The 19,593-nt window shown below is 41.9% G+C and overlaps 1 long non-coding RNA gene across 1 annotated transcript; it reads right to left on the reverse strand.

Moving 5' to 3' along the window:
- Nucleotides 1-2,156: 2,156 nt before the first annotated feature.
- LOC149125654 (uncharacterized) lies at nucleotides 2,157-16,923 on the reverse strand. The gene is made up of 3 exons (XR_016236738.1): nucleotides 16,695-16,923; nucleotides 16,431-16,581; nucleotides 2,157-2,313 (listed from the first exon to the last, which is right to left on the reverse strand). It is a non-coding gene; the product is annotated as an uncharacterized LOC149125654 (long non-coding RNA).
- Between the last annotated feature and the right edge of the window lie 2,670 nt (nucleotides 16,924-19,593).

Below are 19,593 nucleotides of genomic sequence, written 5' to 3' on the forward strand. Positions count from 1 at the left end.
TGCTACATCATTGCTCAAAAATTCACACTTAGGAAAGAAAAATAAAGATGTTCTTCATGAGAAAATAAGCCAACTACATATTCTGAATATCCTCCCATGTCAGAGAATCACAAGCCATTCATATTGTGAAATGATACCAGTGACATAAAAAGGTTTGCCTCACAAACTCTGTGTGCGATCTGAGACATTGACAGGGTCAGAGCCTGGCAAAAGCTCAGTGCTGTGTGGAAATTATTGAGAGATTTGCTCTACCTTGGGAGCTCTCAGTCACTGAGGAAACTCCAAATTACGGCAATAAGCTATCACACATGTTGGTTGTACTCACTCTGAAATTTATTACTCCAACATCTTCTATTCAAAAGTAGCCAGAGTCTCTCCCATGGGCAAACAACCTCCATTGAGTCCAAGAGGAATTGTGCCAATTTGAGAAGAATACAATGGATCCTTCAGCAGCTTGGAGCAGAACTAACCTTTTACTGCTGAAAATAAACATGAGCATCACAAAATTCTTTCTTCTAGAAACATGTTGTACCTGAAGATTAGTTTCCCATGTCAGCTCACAGTTGGTTAATTCTCACTTTTCCTTAAACATCTTCTAGACATACTAGAGGACCTATCCACATGAAAACCTTGCTTCATGGATTTAATGAGTATTTTGGGAACACTAGTCATCAGACACTGTGTTTTTGCTGGTTACAGAGCTGCAGAACACAGAGAATACAGTCCTTGTTCTCAAGGAGCTCACAGGGAGGGGCACAGACAAGAACATCAAATCTGATAGTGAGCAGTCAGTGTCATGGCAGAAGCACAACAGGGGTGAGGGAGGGAAACAACTAGTGCTGACAGTTGAAGAAACAAAGGGTTCTCAAGACAGACAAAATCTTTGACAAACCACAGCATCAAAGCCCATGCAAAGCTAGAACTTAGGTCCTATTCAGCTATGATTCTCTCCAGTTATTATTCTCTCTTGCTCACTTGGCCTGCATCCCACTGAGCTGGAAGCTCCATGTGGGGTCTCTCCTAGGTGAGAACAAGACCTAGCAGAAGACAAAGCACTGAGGAGCGGAAGAGCCAGAGGAAGTGCAGGGGAGCCTGGGGCAAGCTGGGGAGGGCTAAAAGAAGGAAGCAACATCTTCAGGAAACAGGAATGAGGCACCTTAGGGGAAGCAATGTCATCCATCCATCATTCTGGAGAACCTACCCTATTCCTGATGAAATGTAAGCTGTGGATATATGAGGATCTTTAAGACATGTTCCCTACTAGGAAGAATCTTTGAGACTTAACAGCTGGACCAAGCGTATTGTGGTGGAATGAGAAGGTGAAAAGCTTATGCCAAGATGGCCACTGAGGTGAAAAGGTCATGCCAAGATGGCCGCTGACAACAGAAACTGCCTGGCAACAGGTCGTGATTGGATGGCTTCGGAAACCACAAGACAACAGAGCCTGACTGATAGCAGGCCATGATTGGATGGTTTCAGAAACTGCCTGGCAACAGGCTGTGATTGTTTAGGGCATAGACCGCCCCTTGACTGGATTAGCTGCCTTAGCTATATAAGCAGCTGTAGCAACTGAAATAAACAAGTCTGCGGGCTGCTCACCTCTAGCCCGCTTTCACCCGACTCCCGGGGTCTGTGTGGTGACTCCGCACCTCTTGCCCCCACCACGCTCCTCCTCTCAGAACGAATCCTCTCCGAAGAAATCTGCTGCAACAGTGTATAACGTGTCTTGAAATGGTTAACAGGATATTATTTACTTTGGATGTCAGTATGATTACAGAGCATGATACACATACATGTACTTGGTATATGATAAGAACTCAATAAATGTTAATATTATGTTTATATATATGTATACATGTACATATACACATATATGTTCAGGTACAGTGCACAGGGTGAAGAAATAGTTAATTTTAATAGGGAATTAGAAAAAGTTTGGAGGCTATAGCAATGGGGTTTTCATCAACAGTCTGGGATGTGAAAACTGGAGGGTATTCAGACCCAGAGAGCTAGGAAAGAGGCAAAATTACCCTAGCATGTACAACTTGGGACCACCCTCTGGTACCCATCCTCCAAACTCCATTCTCAAGGAAGAGATGCTGCTACAAATAATCATAACATTCTTGTTATTACTATTATTAAAAGTACTTACGTCTAGTACTGCATCCGAGATCATTCTAAAATCTTGGCAGACACTCACGTCAGTTAACCCTCACCATCAGATGTAAGCATGGCAGTGAGTCCCATTTTCCAGGTAAGAGATCTTCAGCTTTCAAGCCACCCTCTTGAGCACTTCTCTGCAGCATCTTCCTTCTATTAGGGAAGCATGAGAGTCAAGTGTGCATATTATGAAGATTACGGTTTTAAAATCTGCCACTTCCTGTGTAGTGCTGTATAGTGCTACATTTCTGGATTTTTTAAGTTAGATATAAAATAGAGAACAAAAAACAGAAGTGGATTGTTTCTGTCCATTTTTTAAGGAAACTAAGCAAATGACAAGAAAGGAAGCAGACAGCTAGGATTTACAAAGGAAAAAAGCAAAGAACGGAAGAAGGGAGGAAGGGCAAAAAACAGGGAATTTTATTTCAGGGACATACCCTAGTGCTATGATTTGAATGTGTCTTCTAGAAGTTCACATGCTGGAAATTTAATCCCTACAGTCGTGTGTTAATGGTATTTGTAGGTGGGGCTTTAGGAGGCAAATAGAATTAAATGAGGCCATGAGTAGGAGCTCCCATGATGGCATTAGTGGTTTATAAGAGGAGAGACCTGAGCCAACATGCTTGCCCTGTCTTCCATGTGATATCCTCCGTCATGTTATGATGTAGCAGGACAGCCCTCACCAGCGCTGAGCAGACACTGGTGCTCTGCTCCCGGAATTCTCAGGCTCCAGAACCGTGAGCCAAGTAAACTTCTCTTCTTTATGAATTATCCAGTTTCAGGTATTTTACTCTAGCAAAAGAAATGGGTCCAAGACACCTGGTGTTGTGTAGTTCCAAACCAACCTTTCGTACTTTCTGTATTGCCTTTATCCTCTACCAAGGACTGATCTTCAACTGATACTTCACAGTAAAATACTGTCAAAAATTCCCCCTCTTTATCCCCTGCCACATGGCACCTTTAAAATTTCCTGGGCTCAGTGAGTTCTTTCATTCCTTCAAAAATCACTCATTCCTCTGCTATTCATACTGTTCTAGAGCTCGATAAGAGAAATGTTATCAATTCATTTTCTGAAGCTAGCATATTCCTAAGGAGAGAAAATCATAACAGATATAACAAAAACTTATAGCAACAGAAAAAAACCCTTAAGACAATAGCCAAATTATTCAGCATATTTAAAGGAAAACAAACCATAACTTGGAAAGATCATTTTCTATGAATAAAGAATTCCCCAAAGGCTCTAATAATTTTACATATAAAATATGTGAAGTCAAACAATATACCATTTTGCTTCCAAACTAAGATTGGAAAAGATAAGAGACAATGAGTACTCCAGTTTCATAGGAGTATAGTTGATTTGATATTTGACAAGATGATTAAACAAGTCATTTCTAAACCCTTAAAAAGGTGTCCCAGTGATTCCAATTTTAGAAATTTATCCTAGGGGCCGGCGCTGTGGCGCAGTAGGTTAATCCTCCACCTGCGGACCAGCATCCCATATGGGCGCCAGTTCTAGTCCTGGCTGCTCCTCTTCAAATCCAGCTCTCTTCTGTGGCCTGAGAAAGCAGTAGAAATGGCCCAGGTGCTTGGGCCCCTGCACCCGCATGGGAGACCAGGAAGAAGCACCTGGTTCCTGGCTTCAGATTGGCACAGCTCTGACCATTGCAGCCATTTGGGGAGTGAACCAACAGAACGAAGACCTTTCTCTCTGTCTCTCCCTCTCACTGTCTGTAACTCTACCTCTCAAATAAATAAATAAATAATCCTTAAAAAAATAAAGAAATTTTTTCTAGGCAAATAACTGCATACACACAAAAATACATGAACAAGGATGTTAAAAATAAATAAAAAATATACACATACAATGAATGGCTAATTCAATAAATCACAGAGTACCCATTCAATAAAACACTGTGCAGGAGAAGATATTTAGTGTAGCAGTTAAGGTGTTCATGTCCCACATCAGAGCGCTGGGTTTGATTCCTGGGTCTGGCTCTTGACTCCAGACTCATGCTAACGCAAGGATAGGAAGCAACAGTAACAGCTCAAATAGTTGGGTCCCTGCACCTATGTGGGATATCTTAATTGAAGCCAGCTCCTGGCTTTTTTGGGGGAGTGAACAAACTGATGAGATAGCTGTCTCTCTCTTTCTTCCTTTCTCTCCCTCTCTGTGTCCCTCTCTCCCTCTCTCCTTATCTATCTCTACCTGTCAAATAAATAAAACACTCTACAACCGATGCACTAGAAGAGTACTTAATGACTGGAAGATTTACACTAATGTACACTGAAAGTGTAATGGGAAAATAGTATCCACTAAAAGCCTGACCAGGTTGTGAATGAACTTGAAAGAAATGATTCTAGATGCATAAGACACAGAAAGACACCTCCTGCAAGATCTCACTTACATGTGGAATCCAGGAAAGTCAAACTCATAGAAGTAGTTGAATGGCCAGGGGGTGGAAGAAACGAGGAGATGATGGTTAAAGGGTATAAAGCTGCAGTTGTAAGACTAATAAAGCATAAAGCTCTAATGTATAGCATGGTGGCTACACTTAATAATAATGTCTTATTTAGCTTAAATTTGTTAAGAGAGTGTATCTGAAGAAACCACAAAAAAAAAAAAAGGTTACTATGTGACGTGATGGCTATATTACTTGGCTTCAATATAGTACTCATTCTCTCTCTCTCTCTCTCTCTCTATATATATATATATATACATAAATATATTTATATATCAAAATATCATGTTGCACCCTTGAATATATACAATTTTGTCAGTTTTATGTCAAAAAATCTGGAGGGGCAGCAATAAGTGTGGTAAATACATAAGTACAATATATCTGGCAGGGCACCCCCATGTTTCTTCTTGAACTACTTAGAGCAAATGGCATATAGACACATCTTTTGTCAATTGTACATCAGAAAGACTAAGAATTTCTTCAAGAAAAATTTATACAGGAGAGGAGGCTGAAAAAACTAGGACCCCTGGATAAATTTTTTGAAAACCTATTAGTCATTCTAATTCTTTCTCAAAACTATTATCAAAAATGCCTACTTCGGGCTGATGTTGTGGTATAGCAGGTTAAGCTGCTGCCTGCAATGCCAGAATCCCATATGGATGCCAGTTCAAGTCCTAGCTGCTCTACTTATGATCCAGCACTCTGTTAATATGCCTTGGAAAGCATCAGAGGACGGTCAAGTACTTGGGCCCCTGTACCCATGTTGGAGACCCGGAAGAAGCTCCTGGCTCCTGCTCCAGCCTCACCCAACCCTGGCCATAGAGGCCATTTGGAAAGTGGGCCAGCAGATGGAAGACATTCTCTTATTCATTCATTCTCTCTCCCTCTCTCTCTCTCTCTCTCCCTTTCAATAAAATAAAATAAATATTTTTTAAATGCCTACCAAATCTCAGTGCAAGAAACACTGAATCTGAGTTCCAGATGAAGACCTCTTTTCTCATTCTAACTGGATGCAAAGAAAATAACAGAGAAAATAGAAAGATTAAAAAAATCTGCACTCTGCTGTGATCCTCTGTTATATTGACTCATATGCTTTACAATGGGTCATTAGACTGCCTAGTTTACTTCAATTACTTAATGTGTAGAAAGCTGTACACAGGAAGGAATACAATTGCATCCCATTTATTTTTTGTTAAATATGATTTGAATTTTGTGATGATCTTCTACTAGAAACTAGGTCCATTTTCAGAAGGCTACCCTCTTAATCTTGATTGCAATTTAAGAATATCTTATTATTTCAATTTTCACCCTCTTTTAACATGACAATAATCTACATCAGCAATATGTAGTTAGCTACATACTGTAGACCTGTGCTAGTTCTACATCCGCTTTACCTTTCCTATGCCTCAGCTTGTAAAAGGATAACATTTTTGTCTTCAAAGAGTAGAGTTTCTAACACTGACACAATGACCTCACTCCTGTAGAAAATTTTATTAAGGAAAAAAGTTAAATAAGCTTCCAAAAAGTGTAAAAGATAGCAGCAGCTGCTCAATTACATAACAGCACAAGACAACATTATTGTGAACAACTTGGGTGAAAGTCCGGGAAGCATCTACAATGGCTGTCTTTCTGAAGTAAACATCTGCACTGATGGGAATTAATACACACACATCTGCACTCACAATTCAAACACAGTTTCTAAGTGAAGTACTAGAATTCTGTTGGCTTTTAAGGGGGAAAAATGTTCTAAACTTTGTTAAATTGTGTATAGCAGTAGCCAAATTCAACCACATAAAGATTTCTTTCATCTGTGTGTTTTAGGAAACAATTAGGAAAGTTGAAATTGATACTTCATTAGATTTTTTTTAACTTGAGTATCTTCAGCAGTCCCTACATCACATCTATGGTCCTTCTGGGCAGCTGACGCCAGCCATGGTATTTGTCCTTGATGATGGTTTCTTCCCCAGTCTAGTCATCGATTTTTCCATTCTACAAAACACTTAGTCATGAATGTTTTGTTTATATACTTTGTTCCAAAAGCATTCTTGTACACCACAAGCAACAAGAGCTGTCACTCATGTGCCATTACCTTGAAAAACTACATATTCCTCTTTCCCATTCTCATTCTTCCTTCCAAAGATAGGTCATAGTGGAAAGATTACTTCACTGGTCTTAGAAAATACACCACAGCAACCCCACCTTGTAAGTGAACCACACCCATATCATCAGGAAACACAAAAATACGAAGATGGTATATGTGAACCCACGCTGTCTCCTTTTAAATATCAGTCCCTTTAGGAAAGGAAAGATTTCTTCTCATATTCCTCATGATACTAAGTTTAGCTTTATCGACAAGTAAATTCACAAGAGAAACTAATACAAACCCAAAAGCCTTTTCTTATTGTTTCCTTTCCTTTGTATGTAGTGTCTTTCTACACTGCGTCTTAGGAAAGAAAGAGATAAAAACAGCAAGGATAAATGACAGAGGGAGTGTGAAGAAGTAGACTAGCTAGCACTTTATATACCCCATCCCCAAGCCTCACAGAAAACCTGCAAAGTTTATTCATTCCCATGATAGTAATCTAGAATCTGGATTTCATAAGCAGGTAACGAACTTGTCCTCTGAAGACAACTAATAATTGACAGAGCCACATTTCAATGTCATTGACAACTGAATACCTGGAATTCAGCGTTTCTATACTGCCAACTTAACTGTAGAGCTTTCAAAAACTGAGTGAACAGTCAACCTAAAATGATAGAATCATTTTATTCTGAAAATCTGATAAAGCTGGTGTAGCGAAAAGCACAGGCTGACCCTTAAACAATCTTAGAGAGCATTCATAAAATTTCTAGTGTTAAGCAATATAACTTCCTGGTGAGTCCTCTTAATAAAGTAACTGCAAAATGTTTATGTAATAAGGCAATTTGTTTTATTTATGGGATTACAACCTACAAAACGGTGAAGAGTCAGGAGACTTTATTACATTTCTATTTCTGAATAACAAATTACCACAAATTTAGCAGCTTAAAAAAGCACTTATTAAAGCATACTGTTGAGGGTCAGAGTCTGACATTGGGGCTGGCACTGTGGCACAGTGGGTTAAGCCACCGTATGCAGTGCCAGCACCCCCTATGGGCACCAGTTCAAGTTCGGCTGCTCCACTTCTAATCCAGCTCCCTGCTAATGTGCCTGGGAAAGCAATGGAGGATGGCCCAAGTACTTGGGTTCCTGCACTCACATGGGAAACCAGGATGAAGCTCCTGGCTCCTGGCTTGGCTGGCACAGCCCAGGCTGTTGCAGCCATCTGGGGAGTGAACCAGCAGATAGAAGACAAGAGTGTGGCAGAACAGCACCAGCAGCTTCAAGTTAAGGGTCCAGAATCTGTCTGCCTGGGTTAGGATCTCAACTTCATTGCTTACTTGCTACTTTTAACAGCTTTTTCACAACCTCTCTAAATCTCAGTTTCCTTATCTCTAAGATGGGGATAGTAATGCTACACTGCTAAGTCACTGAAAGGGTAGCTTCTTCCTTAAGAGAGGGGACTCCACATGTCTTCAGGTGGAAAACTCATCAGATTCATTCTGTCTAGGTTTAGTGTTGATAGAATTTGAATACATGAGGAAGAACTCATTTTGCGCCACCCTCTCAGACCTCAGAGTCAGAGCATGGCCCCACTAAGAATGGAGTGGCCTGTCTCTGAACTGTGTTTAACATTATATGGATTATTTAATGAAAGGGGTGGTGCATGCTAATAAAGGGAAGAAACAGCCATGGTTCTTCTGGGAAGTAGATGTTCCAGAACCCAGCTACTGCCCCCTTTCACAACTATCAATGAGCATATAATGAACTGTACACCAGCCTAGGTCAGGTTGGCCCCCTACACCAGTACGAATCTGGTCAAGAGCATGAGAAACCAAACTCACATTGCTAGGCCTTGAGATAACAGAAGCTACTCCCAGGTGGCTCAGCTGCTCCTTGTGCCTCCCCGTCTCTGGGGAGCCCCTGGAGCCTCTACAGAGTGAGAGGCCTGAGCTGATATGACCCAGGCTTGGCTCTAGGGTGACTCACGTGGTGGCTGTCATCAGAATGAACTCTGAATTGCGGAAAGAAAAGGAGGCAGAGAAACAAACCAGGAATCCCTGCCCTGGTGCAAACAAGAAGGGAGGGGCTTCATGAGGGAATGCACGTGTTCTATTTATCAGCCTCACAGCTGATTTCCGGCAGATTGCTGCTGACATCCCTGCGAAGGCCTCACAAAGCCAGGATGGTGAAAAGGGAAGTCCTGTGAACTGGAACACGTCTACCTGTGAGTCCCACCCCGTCACTGACTTTGCCTCTTCCCCTTTGGCACTGAAATCACAGAGCAAGGCCAGAGGAAGCAGCAACAGCAACCCAAGTTCACATCCAGAGCAGGCAACAGTAACCGAGTTTCTCACCACAAGTCTCTTGAATAAAATAGCGCAACATTTGCACATAACCAACACACATCCCCATGTCCACTTTAAATCATCTCTGAGTTATTTATAATACCTAATGTGATGTAAGTGCTATGTAAACAGTTTTATACTGTATTGTTTGGGGAAGTGATGACCAAAAAAATATTGTACGTGTTCAGGACAGACGCAGCTTTTTTTCTGAAGATTTTTGATTCAAGGTTGCTTGGATGCACACAAACAAAACCTGTGGATACAGAAGCCCAAGTGCCTTTCTATTTCTGCAGGAACAGGTGCAGGCTTCCTTCTTCCATTACCATCGTCTTTGACCTCCATCACAGTGTGCATCGCAACAGTGGCTGCCCTATTTTGATGGACAGAGTCAGGGTGACCACCTGATATTCCATTTCACCAGCTGGATAGGACACAGCTGCAGCTGTATTTCTTGTTTTCTGTTCAGAATGAGATCCCTTTCTTCAGAGTATTATTGTACAAAGTTTCCTGAAATAGAGCAGCTGCTATTTGAATTCTTGGCTGTTTTGTGACACACCATGCAGCAAGGCCTCATTTGATTGGGTTTTGTTTCTGCACTGCCTCATTTGAAGGTTAGCACCACTAAGAGGATTATTTACAATATGGTACTGCTGAGGGGTGGCGCTGTGGCACAGTGGGTTAAGTCTCCAACAGCAGTGCCGGTATCCCATATGGGTGCTGGGTTCTAGTCCCAGCTGCTCTTCTTCCAATCCAGCTCTCTGCTATGGCCTAGGAAAGCAGTAGAAGATGGCCCAGGTGCTTAGGCCCTTGAATCCACGTGGGAGACCCGGAAGAAGCTCCTGGCTTCAGATCAGTACAACTCCAGCTGTTGCAGCCATTTGGGGAGTGAACCAGCAGATAGAAGAGCTCTCTCCCTCTCACTGTCTGTAACTCTACCTTTCAAATAAATAAATAAATCTTTAAAAAATATATATATAGTACTGCTGAGCATGCAGCAGTCCTATGAAGTGTTGTCTTTCAACAAACTGCTTGCTAGACCTTTTAAAATCACAACATAGGATAAGACATCTGAAAAGGAAGTATGCGTTACCACACACGTGGGAGCTCTTCCCATACTTGGGACATTGCTGCAGTCACCCCAGCAACATGAATCGATAAATGCCAACAAATAAGTTCCTATTTCAGAGTCAAGGGTGAAACGATACAAAGCAGCAACTCCATGGAGATAGGCCCCGCCCCCCGCAACACACACACTCCTCTAGCCTGTGTAAAGCAAACTGTGCTCTATGATTAGGTACCACATTCAGACTGCAGTTCTTACAACTAAGTGTTCCACAGGCTCTTCCCTACTCCCCCACACGGCCAGGTGTGTTCTCGCTAGAACAGCTGGAACAGCTGTTTGCTTAGACTCAGAGCTTCAGTAGAGATAGGCACCCCTGAAAAAAAATAGCAAGGCCAATTGAAGACCAACATGACAAAAAAAAAAAAAATCACTCGAAAAACCACATGCGCCCGAAAATGGTAAATAACATTGTGTGGATTCAGCAATTCTTTCTGTTGATGAATCCAGCACACAATTACTTACCTTGTTACAAATTTATTTCTGAAGTCTGATATCTTCTTAAAATCAATTTTCACAACAGAAAACACTTTCTTTAATCTTCCTGATTTTTGTACCCAAATCTATTTCCTATACTCAGAACTACACAAATTATTTGCATCATTATTCTGATGGAAAAATCTCTTCTGTGTAACTAGAAAATTTTCTTGTCTTTCAGAGAGATATATTTCTACAATTCTGCAGCCTTCCTGATGGAGCCCTGCAAAAAAGAGGAGGTGCAACCCAAAAGGGCCTGGCAGGTGGAAGTTTCCCCAGGGCGATTAGAACTGGCGCACAGCTGGAGGGGAAGCAAGGGCTGCTTAGACAGACAGAACCTATGCACAGCTGCTCTTTCTCTCATCTTCTAAGGAGTTGTTCTTTAAAAAAAAAAAAAAAAGATTTTACTTATTTATTTGAGAGGTAGAGTTACAGACAGTGAGAAGGAAAAGCAGAGAGAAAGGTGACTTCCATCCTCTGGTTCACTCCCCAAATGGCCACAACAGTCAGAGCTGGGTCCATCTTCTAGGAGCCTCTTCCAAGTCTCCCACACAGGTGCCTAGGCCAAACACTTGGGCCATCTTCCACTGCTTTCCCAGGCCTTGGCAGAGAGCTGGATTAGAAGAGGAGCAGCCGGGACTGGAAGAGGTGCTCCTTATAGGATGTCAGTGCCACAGACGGAGGATTAATCTACTGCACCAAAGCGCCAGCCAGGAACGGTTCTTGACTGCTGGCTTAGCTTTCAGAAGATTTGTCAATCAGTTCCCACTTAGGCATGTATTTTCTTCAGCATAAAAGGAAATCAATCAGTACTGGAAAGTTTTGAGAATAGGCAAAAGTGAGTACTATCTTAGTTTTTCCTCAGTGGAACATGAGTTCTTCAGGAACAGAAGCATAGTCTAGGAGGTTCATGGTAACCTAGAAAGGGAATACTAGGGGCCGGCAGTGTGGCATAATGGGTTGAGCCACTGCTTGTGACACCAGAATTCCATATTTGCACCAGTTCGAATCCCAGCTCCTCCACTTCCAATCCAGATCCTGGCTAGTTCACCTGAGAAGGCAATGGAAGATGGACTAAGTTCTTGGTCTCCTGCCACCCACATAGGAGACCCAGATGAAGTTCCTGGCCCCTGACTTTGGCCTGGCCCAGCCCTGACCATTGCAGCTATTTGGGGAGTGAACAAGAAGATGGAAGATCTGTCTCTATCTCTCCCTCTCTCTCTCTAACTGCCTTTCAAATAAATGAATCATAAAAATAAATGGAATATTGGCTTAACCAGTTTGCATTCCCACCAACAGTGGGTTAGTGTCCCTTTTTCCCCACATCCTCTCCAGCATCTATTGTTGGTAGAATTCTGAATGTGAGCCATTCTAACTGGGGTGAGGTGAAACCTCATTGTGGTTTTGATTTGCATTTCCCTGATTGCTAGTGATCTTGAACATTTTTTCATGTGTCTGTTGGCCATTTGGATTTCCTCTTTTGAAAAATGTCTATTGAGGTCCTTGACCCATCTCTTAAGTGGGTTGTTTGTTTTGATGTTGTGGAGTTTCTTGATTTCTCTGTAGATTCTGGTTATCAACCCTTTATCTGTTGCATAGTTTGCAAATACATTTTCCCATTCTGTCGGTTGCCTCTTCACTTTGCTGACTGATTCTTTTGAAGTACAGAGACTTCTCAATTTGATGCAATCCCAAATGTTAATTTTGGCTTTGACTGCCTGTGCTTCTGGGGTCTTTTCCAAGAAGTCATTGCCGGTACCTATATCTTGCAGGGTTTCTCCAATGTTCTCTAATAATTTAATGGTGTCGGGTCGTAGATTTAAGTCTTTAATCCATGTTGAGTGGATTTTTTGTGTAAGGTGAAAGGTAGGGGTCTTGCTTCATGCTTCTGCACGTGGAAATCCAGTTTTCCCAGCACCATTTATTGAATAGCCTGTCCTTACTCCAGGGATTGGTTTTAGATCCTTGATCAAATATAAGTTGGCTGTAGATGTTTGGATTGATTTCTGGTGTTTCTATTCTGTTCCATTGGTCTATCCATCTGTTTCTGTACCAGTACCATGCTGTTTTGATAACAACTGCCCTGTAGTATGTCCTGAAATCTGGTATTGTGATGCCTCCAGCTTTGTTTTTGTTGTACACTAACCCACTGTTGGTGGGAATGCAAACTGGTTAAGCCACTATGAAGTTAGTCTGGAGATTCCTCAGAAACCTAAATATAACCCTACCATACAACCCAGCCATACCACTCCTTGGAATTTACCCAAAGGAAATGAAATTGGCAAACAAACAAGCTGTCTGCACATTAATGTTTATTGCAGCTCAATTCACAATAGCTAAGACCTGGAACCAACCCAAATGCCCACCAACAGTAGACTGGATAAAGAAATTAAGGGACATGTACTCTATAGAATACTATACAGCAGTCAAAAACAATGAAATCCGGTCATTTGCAACAAGATGGAGGAATCTGGAAAACATTATGCTGAGTGAATTAAGCCAGTCCAAAGGGACAAATATCATATGTTCTCCCTGATCCGTGACAACTAACTAAGCACCAAAGAGGAAATCTGTTGAAGTGAAATGGACACTATGAGAAACAGTGACTCGATCTGCCCTTGTCCTGACTGTTGATGTACAATGTAATACTTTATCCCTTTTAGAATTTTTTTTGTTCTAGTACTATTGGTTGTACTCTGTAATTAACACACAATTATTCTTAGGTGTTTAAATTTAACTGAAAAGTGATCCCTGTTAAATATAAGAGTGGGAATAAGAGAGGGAGGAGATGTACAATCTAGAACATGCTCAATCAGACTTGCCCCAAACGGTAGAGTTGGAAACGTGCCAGGGGATTCCAATTCAATCCCATCAAGGTGGCATTTACCAATGCCATCTCACTAGTCCAAGTGATCAATTTCAGTTCACAATTGATCACACTGATAGGTCTAAGAGTCAAAGGGATCACACAAACAAGACTAGTGTCTGCGAATACTAACTGATAGAATAAAAAAGGGAGAGAACGATCCAACATGGGAAGCGGGATACACAGCAGACTCATAGAATGGCAGATGTCCTAAACAGCACTCTGGCCTCAGAATCAGCCCTTAAGGCATTCAGATATGGCTGAAGAGCCCATGAGAGTATTTTAGGCATGGAAAGCCAAGACACTCTGGAAAAAGAAAAAAAAGAAGACCTAAATGAAAGATCTCTGCGAGTGAGATCCCAGTGGAAAGAATGGGGCCATCAAAGAAGGAGGTACCTTTCTCTGAAGGCAGGAGACAACTTCCTCTTTGACTATGACCCTGTCTGAATAAGATTGAAATCAGCGAACTCAAAAGGCTTCCATAGCCTTGGCAACTCATGACTAGAGAATAGGGAGATTTCTGATGCCATAAACAAGAGTGTCAAATTGTTAAGTCAGCAACAGGAGTCACTGTGTACTTACTCCTCCTATAGGATCTCTGTCCTTAACGTGTTGTCCAATGTGAATTAATGCTATAATTAGTACTGAGACAGTATTTCACACTTTATGTTCTGTGTGGGTGTAAACTGATGAAATCTTTACTTAATATATAGTAAATCAATCTTCTTATATAAAGAGAATTGAAAATGAATCTTGATGTGAATGGAATGGGAGAGGGAGCGGGAGATGGGAGGGGTACAAGTGGGAGTGAAGTTATGGGGGGGAGCCATTGTAGTGCATAAACTGTACTTTGGAAAATTATATTTACTAAATAAAAGTTAAAAAAAAATAAAAATAAATAAATGGAATATTAAAATGTAAGCAAGCCTGTCAGAAGAGCATTGGGCTTCTTTTCAAACCTGATCCTGCCTGAACTGAGCTGGGGGAGAATCCCAAGGGTCTGCACTTTGTTTTTCAACAAAGCATTGCTTAGGTTTTATTATTTTTTCCAAATAAATGTCATTTTCCTGGCTAGAGTACCAAAAAAAAAAAAAAACCTCCATTTTATCAGCCCACAGTAAGCAAGTCAGTTTATGAATATAGAAAGTCTCTGCATTTTGTCATTAGAATGAGTTGTTCAAGTGCACAGTACTCAAAAAATGAGGTCCTCACAACATTATAAGCAGGATTCTTTCATTCTTCACTCAAATATTCTTGAATAACTTCTGTGGGCCTGCATGGACAAGGGATATTCCAAGTAAAGATTTCTAGTGATATCCTCCTCTTATCCTCCCCATTAATGACACTGCTTGATAAGAGGCTGGCCAGAGTCTCACCTACATAATGTGCACATCCAGACGAGGAAAAGCTCACTGACACTAAGGCACATGGTAGAAACCATATAGCATAATATTTATGCTAACTAGCTCTGGGGCTGGCTGCCTGGGCTCAGTTCCTCAATCTGGGCCTTGGTAGGTCAACTAGAACAATTTAACCTTGGAGGAATAAATAAAAAGGACTCGGGTAAGGACTTAGCTCAAAGCACTGTAACAAGGCGTTTATTATTACCCTTAAGACCCTGGTTTAACAGGGCTCCAAGTTGCCACCAGAAGGAATCACTGTGGATCCGAGACTTTGCCTTCTTCCTCCTGAAGGGGCTGAAGTCTTTCCCTATAACACTGAATTTCCCTGTAACACTGAATTATGTCGCTAGCAATGCTGCCACAATAACGTGAATGCTCTTCCCTGCAGCCCCTCAGTGTTAGCCACCAGGCTCCTGGTCGAGCCTGCCACTCTCCCAAATGTAAGGGAGAATTCTCCTGCCGTTATTGCAGCCTCTATGAGACCACCTTGTTGTCTGCATTTGTTAATAAATCTCATAAAGAGTAGCCTCATCCTTTTAGTTTGCTGCAAGACTGTCTTCCAAATAACTTAAGAAAAGCTACTGCCTGGGCTAAGTTAGAAAACATTTCAGTGGCATCTCAAATAACCTGCTCAAAAAGTCCCCTCCTACTGACCATAAATTATTACTCCATGGAAGCAAAGACATCTTGATCTTCCTCCCCATACCTCAGGATTGTCATAATTACGCACATCCTCCCCATATCCCACATCAATGCACTCACACAAGTACACACATGCATACACACACGGTCTTAAACAATTTGCTGAAGAATTTTACCTTGAGGGCTGATCAACAATTTCAAATTCCCTGTATTATGTTTTCAAGGCAACTGTCAAGTTCTTATGCAAACAGAATCCAGAAGCCTATTTGAGGAATGCTGAGGCTCTTAGGGTTGGTATATAAATTAGCACCTTCTTGGTAATACATATATGCATACATATTTATACATACATAAAGCTTCTTTAACTCTACATTTTCCCTAATAATTCAATGTTACTACTGCTTAAATTCAAAAACCATCATTGGAAGAATGAGGATAGAGGATTCAGCCCTGTGACACAGCGGGTTAAAGTCTCAGCCTGCAGCACCAGCATCCCATATGGGCACTGCTTCAAGTCCCAGCTGCTCCACTTCTGATCCAGCTCTCTGCTGTGGCCTGGGAAAGCAGTAGAAGATGGCCCAAGTGCTTGGGCCCCTGCACCCACATGGGAGACCCAGAAGAAGCTCCTGGCTCCTGGCTTCGGATCAACTCAGCTCTGTCCATGCAGTCATTTGGGGAGTGAACCAGTGGATGGAAGACACCTCTCTCTCTCTCTCTCTCTCTCTCTGGCTCTACCTCTCTATATAACTCTGCCTTTTAAATAAAATAAATCTTAAAAAAAAAAAAAAGAATGAGGACATAGAGGCAGTTATAAAAAAAAAAAAAAAGAATGAGGACATAGAGGCAGTTGTACATGAGAATGAGCAGCTACTCACCACTGGGATAAGTGCTGAGTAGGTCTGTGTTCTGGCCACACAAAAGATCCCAGTGAAGGGACACAGCATGAGCCCTGGGGTTGCTGCTTGCCAAGGAGAAGCCAGTCCCAGGCAAGACTGCTAGAGCCCACGACTGCCGTGCTGGATCCCACTGTGAAGATGTAAAAGCTGGAATCAGTGGTGATTTACAGGCAGTCCTAACTACCAAAAACCCATGCCACAACTAAAGACAGAATTAGTCTACCAAGAAAAACAAATTGTTACCAAGGTACAGCTGGAAACAGTTCTGGGAACAAGCAGTGCCGGTTTCCAACTTTTTTCCAGTGTCAAGGTGTTTTAAAAGCAGAGGGGCTGCAGTCAGAGAGAAGTGGAGGGAACAGTGCAGACGCCTGAAGGAAAATACTGGGGGAGGGGCCTCGGGATCCTCAGGCACGGTGCTCCTACTCATCCTCGTGCAGGTCCTCCTGGCTGCTTGCTCCCTGTAGCCGTGGGTTATAGCACAGAACAACCACCCTTCTCTCCCAGTCTTTGTCTAACTAGTGTCTGCTCATTATCCAGCTCTCAGCTTCCCTCTTCCTGGTCATAGTTAGGTCCCCTGGCTCTGTTCTCACAACTCTGTATTTCCTCTCATTATACTCATCAACTTTGTTATTATTACTAATTCATCAGTCTTCCCTTATAATTGGAAATTCTTGGAGACAGGGACATTTCAATTACCTGTTAAATCAATCCATTGACCTAAATGTGTATATATGAAATGCTTGAAGTTTGGTATACCTTAACTAAAAGATGACTAGGTAAAAATAAAATGAAAAAATATTAATCCATTGATTGAACTGAAACAAAATTTACTTCGTGATTCTGAGTCTTTCTATCTGCCTAAATTCTAAGTTGCAAGAAAAAGAATGCAAGCTAACATCTCACAGGAGAAGACAATCTTGCCTGTGGTTACTCAGCAGTTTAAGGTTGACAATCACCCCATACCCTCCTCATCAACTTACCTCCCCAAAGCATTTCTCCCACAGGACTTATTTTTCACTTTCATTCATGCAACAAATTTCTGTCAAGCAACTTGTATGTGACAGGCTCTGAATCTTATTTAGATTTTTGTCTTCAAGATGTCACAGTTGGAGCCGGCGCCGTGGCTCAATAGGCTAATCCTCCACCTTGCGGCGCCGGCACACCGGGTTCTAGTCCCGGTCGGGGCGCCGGATTCTGTCCCGGTTGCCCCTCTTCCAGGCCAGCTCTCTGCTATGGCCAGGGAGTGCAGTGGAGGATGGCCCAGGTGCTTGGGCCCTGCACCCCATGGGAGACCAGGAAAAGCACCTGGATCCTGGCTCCTGCCATCGGATCAGCACGGTGCGCCGGCTGCAGCGGCGGCCATTGGAGGGTGAACCAACGGCAAAGGAAGACCTTTCTCTCTCTGTCTCTCTCTCTCACTGTCCACTCTGCCTGTCAAAAATAAAAAATAAAAAAAAATAAAAAAAAAAAGATGTCACAGTTGATAATTTAGGAGATAACAGTAATAAAAATGCACAAATCATCAAGAGTTTAATTGTATGGAGATAAAAATATGCATACTCAAGAATATATTCCACAAAACCTGAAAAGAAATTAAAAATCTTTTGAGTTGATGGTAAAGGAACAACCACTTTAAGTGTGTTTAAACCTATAAAACTAGGACTTCATTGGCTCACGAGTGCTTAAAGGCCAGGGACTATTTCAGGCATTGTTGCCCCAGAGCGTCAGGCACCAGCATGTGGCTCCTTTCTTTGGCATTCTCTGGGCTCCGTCCATCAGTTGACAGCCTGCTGCCCACAGCTGCCTGGTAGTTACAGGTATTCCCAGTCACACCTTCTTCTTCCTTCTGCTTCACCCAGAAGAGAAGCTCTTTGGGCAGCTCTCCCAGGAGAAAAGGAAGCCTCCTGTCCTAGGGCCCTGAGCAAAGGAATGTCCTTCCTTCTCAGTTTGAATTAGGCTGGATGCCCATTCTACAATCAATTGTCACACCACAGGAATTGGATTCTCTGATTGCTTTGAGCCAGCCAGGAACCCACTCTGAAGCCAGATGTGGTATGCACTCCATGCCAGCTACATAGCTTAGCAAAGTGGAATATAACCCTAAAGACAAAAACCAAAGACTGTTGGAGAAATGAAGAAATAGATACCAAAGAAGCAATAAATAATACCTATTACACAGATGAATTGACTTTTTAAAGTTTTTTAAATAAGCTTTTTATTTCAGAATGTATTTCAATTTGCAAAAACTTTGGAGTACAAAGAGTTCCCCAATCCAACATGGGAAGCGGGATACACAGCAGACTCATAGAATGGCAGATGTCCTAAACAGCACTCTGGCCTCAGAATCAGCCCTTAAGGCATTCAGATCTGGCTGAAAAGCCCATGAGAGTATTTCAGGCATGGAAAGCCAAGACACTCTGGGGAAAAAAAATGACCTAAATGAAAGATCTCTGCAAGTGAGATCCCAGTGGAAAGAATGGGGCCATCAAAGAAGGAGGTACCTTTCTCTGAAGGGAGGAGAGAACTTCCACTTTGACTATGACCTTGTCTAAATATGATCAGAGTTGGCGAACTCAAAAGACCTCCATAGCCTTGGCAGCTCATGACAAGAGCCTAGGGTGATTACTGATGCCATAAACAAGAGTGTCAATTTGTTAAGTCAACAACAGGAGTCACTGTGCACTTACTCCTCATGTAGGATCTTTGTCCTTAGTGTGCTGTACATTGAGATTTAATGCTATAACGAGTACTCAAGCAGTATTTTTCACTTTATGTTTCTGTGTGGGAGCAAACTGTTGAAATCTTTACTTAATGTATGCTAAACTGATCTTCTGTATATAAAGAGAATCGAAAATGAATCTTGATGTGAATGGAAGGGGAGAGGGAGTGGGAAAGGGGAGGGTTGTGGGTGGGAGGGACGTTATGGGGGGGAAGCAATTGTAATCTATGAGCTGTACTTTGGAAAATTATATGCATTAAATAAAAGTTAAAAAAAATAAAAAGAGTTCCCATATACCCTACACTCAGCTCCCCCTATTATTAGAATCTCATATCAATATATTTGTCAAAATTAAACAAAGTTACACTCAAATTTTCTCCTCACATAAAAAGAAAAGTCAGCAGTCTTGCATAACTTACAGAA

Source organism: Oryctolagus cuniculus, chromosome 7, assembly GCF_051225735.1.
Source record: "Oryctolagus cuniculus isolate XC-2025 breed Fujian yellow rabbit chromosome 7, ASM5122573v1, whole genome shotgun sequence".
Taxonomy (NCBI): domain Eukaryota; kingdom Metazoa; phylum Chordata; class Mammalia; order Lagomorpha; family Leporidae; genus Oryctolagus; species Oryctolagus cuniculus.